We start from the raw sequence: 7,753 nt of genomic DNA, 5'->3' as shown, positions 1-7,753 counted from the left end.
CCAGTTTCCCAGAACAACAAGCTGTGACTAATGAGCTACCTTGTTCAGGTAAGCACCTGCATCACCTGACCGAGATGACTTCTGGGAAACTGAGTCTACCAACAAAAAATACAAAATAAACACAGTTTCCTATAGTGGGCAACCCCTTACAATGGGCGGTCGTTTAAGCATTTAAACCTGCACAAAACCTCCCACACTCATTCACACACTATGGGCAATTTGGGAACACCAGTTAGCCTAATCTGCAGGTCTTTGGACTGTGGGAGGAAACCGGAGTACCCGGAGAAAACTCCATGCAAGGATGGGAATCGAGCCTGGCTGGGAATCGCACCTAGACCCTGGAGGTGCAAGGTGACAGTTAAGTATTTTAAATATCATATTAACTTTTTTTTGCCTTTTTAAATACTTGACCCAGTGTGGATTCTTAAATTTTTTTTGGGGGGGGGAAGGGGGATAACGATTATCGGCTATTACATTTCGAGAGCTATGCGACTGTGTTTTAGTGAGGTCAGAGAATCTCATGTGGGCCTGAGCCACCTCATTAAAATGCATGAGAGACAAAGAACAGCCTGAATCACAGTGTGGAGGCATTAAACTGGGGGTGAAAGGCTAAGTGCTATCAATGATTATTTTCTGCAATTAAAATCATAGGTTACATTATATGAAATGTAGATGGAAAATGACACTCTATGCCTAAGAGCAAATCTAGATAAAATATCTTAGTATTATTATGAATGCAAAACAGATTATTATTAGTCATGTTACAAAATGTGGTTTGATGATTAAAGGCTACCGTATAATATATTTTAAGCAAGTGACAAAAGGGTATTACTGTTCATTTACATATTTGTAAATTTTTCTCTCTCAATATACAGCACACCTTCAGATGTCTCATGCAGTCTACGGCTTGACAGGCTAGTGCTGTTTTGGTGGCACAAGTAGGACCTACACCATACACATATATACTCGCCTAATATCGTGTAGGTTCCACTTGTGCCACCAAAACATGTCAAAGTGACATGCACATGCATGACAGGACCCAAAGTTCCCCAGCAGAACATTTCCCAGAGCATCACACTGCCTCCGCAGGCTCGGCGTCTTTCCATTGTGTCAACTCTTTCCTTAGGTAAGACACACACACACACACACACACACACACACACACTCACACATGGCCATTCACTTGATGTAAAATAAAACATGATTCATCAGACCAGGCCACCTTCTTTAGCTCTGACCCAGACATGTCACCATCACAATCCTTACACTTGCACAGTTTTCTTTTTAACACCTCAACTTGGCAAACTGACTGTTGATTTATATCTTACCAGGTGTCACTGTAACAAGATAATCAATTAATATTACTCATCATTGAGGTCTTAAAAGATTGCCCATATACAATATGTTGAGCACATGTTAACAGATAATAATGTGCAGATAAATGAAATATGAACTTTGAATAATATAAAATTGTGAATATATTTAGTTTTTTTGTAAAACATGTTTTTATATATGTGTTATTTCATGGCTTTGATGTTTTCAGTATTGTTCTACAATGATGAAAATAGTAGAAAGGCTTTGAATGAGAATGTATCCAAATGATTTGATTGGTACTGAATGTTCCATATATATTGAAATATTTACATACATTTTAGTATTCATTACATCCAGTTTTTGCTGTAATGACATTGTGCACTCCAGACTGAACTATGACGGACTCCATGGGTTTGTGCACAAAATTACTCTCCATATTAAATCAAACCCATGAGAAAGATTTTGTATAAAGTATTTAACAGTTAACATGGACAATATTGTCAATTAAATGCAATAGATTAAGTGTATGCGATATGACCCTCAGGCACTACACACCACTGTTATCTTCTCCTGCACGAAAATGTACAATCCTTCTCTGCTTTTCTAAGCCTGGCTTTTTAGTTACACAGCAACACTTATAAACACTGTATATTAGATTGCAAGCCTAATTCAATGAGAATTAAAAAAAAAAGGTAGAAGCAGCTGCATGGCTGATTTCGCTGCTAAAGATAAGCACTTGAAATGTCTCCAAGGAGATGCCCATCATTCCTAAAGCTAATAGCACTTGACAATAAATCTCAAATCTGCTTTGCAGAGGTGGAGGCAGGCAATTATGTTTGGCATTAAGTATTCAGCACGGCATTTAGCACAGCTTCATTGTCTATGTCTGTACTGTCTTAGTTATGCCACCAAATACACATTTTAAAATGAACTTTAATTATATTTATTGTATTTGCTGAATATTGTTGGCTACAGAATTCAAAAGTTACCACATACAGCCTAAGACATGAAATGAAACTGACACTGTGGCAGAGATGACAGCAAAAGATGTAATTAATGATTTAATAAGGGCAGTGTTGGAGCCCTGCCTCGCCGCTCTGCAGAGGGTCTGAGATCTGTTTGTGCTTCTGCAAATGAGTCTATAGGTGTTATATAAGTCTATCACAAGGTTAGGTATTTCATAACGCATATGCTTCACGCCTTGTAACAGTTTTATTAATGAACCTGGATTGTAAAAACAAACAAACAAAAACTCATAGAGATGTACAGAATTTCATCATTTTTGCACAAGTTAACACATTGAATTAGTCATTTAGAAAAGTTGCAGGTTGCTGCGTCACAGCTCCAGGAAGAAGGATGAAGCACTCTGGTCTGTGTGCATGTCCTCTTTATGATCACCTCCGTGGCTTTGCCAGTTTCCTCCAGCCTCCTGCTAGGTGTGAATGTGTGTGCGCATGATAATCTGTGATCCTCTGGTGTCCCATCCAGGTTGTATTTCTGACTTCTGTTTCGCAGAAAAGGCTCTGAATTCACCGCCATCCTAACATAGGAAAGTTAGTGATTAAGAAAAAGAAAAACAAATCTGAAAAACACAATATGTAAAAATAAAAAACAAATGTGTTGTATGTATGAAGACTCTTGACCCTTGATGTGTGACTCACACATATAAATCATGTAATTGTTTGTGTGAGGTTCATGTGGGAAGGCTCTTTTCTGATATTATTATTATTATTATTATTATTATTATTATTATTATTATTATTATTATTATCATATTTTCTGGTGTGTATTATGTTCCTATGTGAGGATCACACCAGCACAATAAACACCAATTGAGCTAGTTAATCTTTTTCTGCCTGGGAATTCAGAAGAAAAAAGAAATTATCTTCATGCAGGATAATCGCCTCTGCTTTGAGAACAAATGTTAATTAAAAAGCCGTCACTCTGCATGAGCTGAACTTTTGCGTGTCATGTCTATAAAGGGTTTGGTCGACTCACAGCAGAATAGCGGTGCGAGTGAAATAGCTAATAATGTCCACGTTAAACATGCTGCTGAAATAACTAGAAACTACCAGATTTAAAAATAAAACTTTATTTCAGCTACATACAGTACCTACACTGAATACTGGATTCTGCTGTTGGCAAAAGAAAATAAAAATGAACCAGGGCAACGTTCATGTCCCGCAGGTTTAAAAATAGTGCCCTGGCATTTAGAAGAGAGTATTGCTATTTTATTTCACTTTGATCGATAGCGGTATGCTCATATATTGTTTTGAGAGGTCCTGGTGGTGTGTATGAGAGTGGGACGGGAGAAATTTCAGGAACTGCTTATCTTCCAGACTGGAAACTGGTAGTGATCAGTATGCAAAGTCACACATAGTGATGCTCACCTGCAGGATAAATATAGACCTGAGAGCCTTTCAGCAGTTTTATGCTTGAAGGATGTTTACGCAGCAGGTTTGTTTCAAATTCTAATCGATACGTACCTGCTGGAAGACACGGTAGTGTGATTTACATATAATCAGTGGCTTTCCACACCTCGGCACATTCAGAAATAATGCTGTTTGGTAATATTATTATTATTATTATAAGTCTTTAGGAATAACAATGACTTTAGTGTTTTATGAGGTATTGCTGTGTGTGTGTCTAGATTATAAATGCTCTATTCATATTGATTAGGAGTTTAATCACCCGTACTCAGTAAACACGTTCCTCCAGTCATGGTTTGGTGGAAAACATGCAGAGAGAAGATGTGAAACTTCACACACACTGTAAACTCCGTCCCAAGATCAAACTGGAGGCCCCAGAGCTGTGAGTTGGCTACGCTACGCTACATGCTGCACCACTTGCTGACATTTAAAGCTTTATTTAAATCCTAAACCCAGAATAGAAGCATGGCAAGAACGCCTGAACCTCTGAATACAAGAACTATTTAGTTCTAAATCCATACATAGAGATGGGAGTAAACAGCTTGTAGTATCCCACTGGGTTTAGATGCGAGCCCTCGGGTTGCCTGTAGACAGTCTTTAAAACTCACCGCTTCTTAAGAGGTCTTTAGATTGTCTTTACTAAAAAAAAAATATATATATATATATAAATATATATATATAAATATATATATATATATATATATATATATATATATTTATATATATATATTTATATATATATATATATATATATATATATATATATATATATATATATATATATCACTAACTACTCAGAAAAGATTCCCTAAAGACAGCTTTAGTATGAGGCTTCAAATTAATTCTGAAGATTTTTTTTTCTTAAATGGCATTTCTCCAGTAAAAGGTTAATCGTTAATTACACTTTTAATATGATGTGATCTCACTCTTTTTTTTTTTAAACTTTTTTTTCCATGAATATATATTTTGTATTATATTTAAAATTAAAATTAAAAAAACCTTCTGGTTGTACAGTATATTTTTGATGAATAATAATGTCGTAAGTACACTTTATATGTGAAGCACTTGAAGTTTCCATTGCCCTGTGGGTGTACTGCTATCATCATCATCATCATCATTATTATTTCTCTGAAATGTAAATAAGGCACTTTGTTGAGCTCACTGCTGATTAAGTGTCTCTGCAGAGCTTTAATCAAGACAGCAGTGTGCTGACGTTGGTTGAAATGCCTAATCAATGTCGAGGTCATCTTCAGATAAGCCAAATATGCATCAGCCTTCGCTAAGACGTGGGCTAGAACGTAATATTTCTAAACACACATTCATGTCCACAAGGGCAATGGTGGCTCAGTGGTTGGTTTTCCTGCCTGCCATGCTGGTTCAATTCCCACCCAGGGACACAAACCCCAGCCACTGGATGGACTAGATGCAGTGCCAGTCCCAGGCCCGGATAAAATGGGCGGGATGTGTCAGGAAGTGAACCAGGTGTAAAACCTGTGCCAAGTTGTGTCCGCTGTGGCGACCACTTGATGGGAGCAGCCAAAAGACAAACACAACAACAACACATTCATGTCCACAATCCTGATTCCATGCAACTACTGCATTCCAAAGTCTTTCCAAAGCTTCTGCAGTGCCACTGAGCATCATACGAGTCTTAGCTGAAGTCTGGAAAAGTTTTTTTTGCATGGAACGAGGGTTGTGGAATTTGGCCCTGAATACTTACATTGTACTCATGTTCCAGGTGACAAATTTCACAGTGGGTTTCGCAGAGCAGGAAAACTTATAACAAACTAAAAACTATTGTAATGTATTTTACACTGATCAGACATGACATTACGACCAACCGCTTGATTTTGAGTAGGTCTCTTCTTTTGCACCAAAACAGTCATGCACTGGGTGTTCAGACCCCTTTTATTACAACCAGCATCAACCTTTTCCTCAATCTGAGCTACACTAGTGCTTCTATCGGATCGGACTACACGGGCAAGCCTTGGTCACCCGTGTCTCTGTCGCCATTTCACCAGTTTTCCTTTCTTAAATCACTTTGGTATGTCCTGACCACTGCAGACCAGAACATCCCACTAGACCTGCAGGCTTGTAGTTGCTCTGATCCAGTCGTCTAGACATCACAATCTGGCCCTTCTAACAGTAGCTACATTTTCAATATCTCATTACAATGGTGGCTGGCAGTGGGTGAGATATATTATTTAGGAAGTAAACCCTTTTTCCTGAAGTTGATAAGTTGGAAGCAGAATAAATGGGCAAGTATAAGGATTTGAATGTCTTTGACAGGGGCCAAATTATGATGTCTAAAGGACTGGGTCAGAGCGACTCCAAAACTGCAGCTCTCTAGGGATGTTCCTGGTCTGCTGTGGTCAGGACATACCAAAAGTTAAAAATGTTATAGCTGGTTGTGTCACTGTTATGGTGGTAATATTAGACAGGTGGTCATAAACTTAGGACTGATTGTTGTATATGCACCTTAGCCTTGATTTGAGACTTGAAAATATCCAAACTATTTATTTTATTATAATATATTTATAAATTAATTGTGTTTTGTTTTTTTTTGTTAATGAAGGAAAGCCACATAATAATTTACCGCCTAACCCTAACCGCACTAATGAATTTGCGAACAGGACTGAACTCGAACCCTTGACCCCAGAGGTGCGAGGTTACAGTGCTACCCATCATGCCACTGTGCCACCTGCGTTAATAAGCTATCAAAGTTTAGCTTTTACTGTATGTTACAAAAATTCATTTGTTGACTCATTTGTAAATTAATTTATATCTAAGATTGTTGTTCTTTTTTTTACCCTGGAGTTTTTTTTTTATTACAAGAACCAAATAAAGAAATATTTATTTCACACACACACTCACTGTGACAGCTGCGTTCTCAGTTTATCAGTACAGTGTGGGAAAAACTTGGCTTCCGTGGTATTCATAATTATGTGTGGCATTTTTAATGGGTATATTTCACTTTTGATAAGAGCTTTGGAGTCAGTGTTTCCATCTGTGTATAAGTGGAATGTGGTTAAGCATTTGAAACACTGAGATCTCTAGCAGGTAGCACCCATCCTAAGTCAACAGTTGCGCATGCTTTTTCTGCAGTTAGGTACACTTGATGCACTGCATTGTTTATATGCTCCTGTGAGACATCATTTCCCAAACATAATCCCACTTGACTGTTACATTAACCTCTACTCCACGTGGGATTTGTGGCTTTCCAGTAATTTTTGGAGCATGTCTGTGGGCATTTGTGATCATACAACTACAAGAGCATTAGTGAGGTCTCAGGCACCGCACCGATGTTGGATGATGTTAATTTGTCCCAAAGGTGTTCAGAAGGTGTTGTAATGCTGCAGGACACTCTGCAACATGGTGTGCAGTCCTACTGTGCAGAATCTAGACGGTAATTGTTTATTTTAAGGAGACAATTTAGAAGGCAATGTCTCGTTTTAGTTCTGATGTTTTGAGAATTGTATTTGTGATTGAGGAAAAATAGTAAAAACTGTAATAGTAAATCTGCTTTGGGTAGGTACCACTACAAAGAACCCCCCCCCTCTCCCCCTCTCCCCAACAACCAAACAAAAAAACAAAACCTTACAAACAGTGTTTGACTGATGGTACTTAATTAGTGACCTCTTAACCCAGTGCAAGTATCAATCCAATGACGGACAGTTAAGCACTTTTGTAAGTTGCTCTGGATAAGAACGTTAACCAAATGCCAAATGTTAATGTAAATGTTAATGTAAATGTTAAAATCTCTACTTTCTCAGTGTTTCAGTTTAATTTCCTTGATTACAAGCTTAACTCGTTTCTAAGGTCAAGAACGTCCCAAAAGTCGTAAGTCATTGGTCATTTTTTTTAATGGACGTCCACATCTTAGTTTGTCTGCAACACATCCAGGTTTTCTGACTTTGTTAACAAGTTTGGCTCTTGAGCGGTGTGTGATGTGCTCATGAGGTTTTGCAATAATCCGGCAGATTTCTGATCCGGTCTTGAGAATTCTTTTA

Source organism: Clarias gariepinus, chromosome 3, assembly GCF_024256425.1.
Source record: "Clarias gariepinus isolate MV-2021 ecotype Netherlands chromosome 3, CGAR_prim_01v2, whole genome shotgun sequence".
In the NCBI taxonomy this organism is placed as follows: Eukaryota; Metazoa; Chordata; class Actinopteri; order Siluriformes; family Clariidae; genus Clarias; species Clarias gariepinus.
This window is presented reverse-complemented; position numbering follows the sequence as displayed.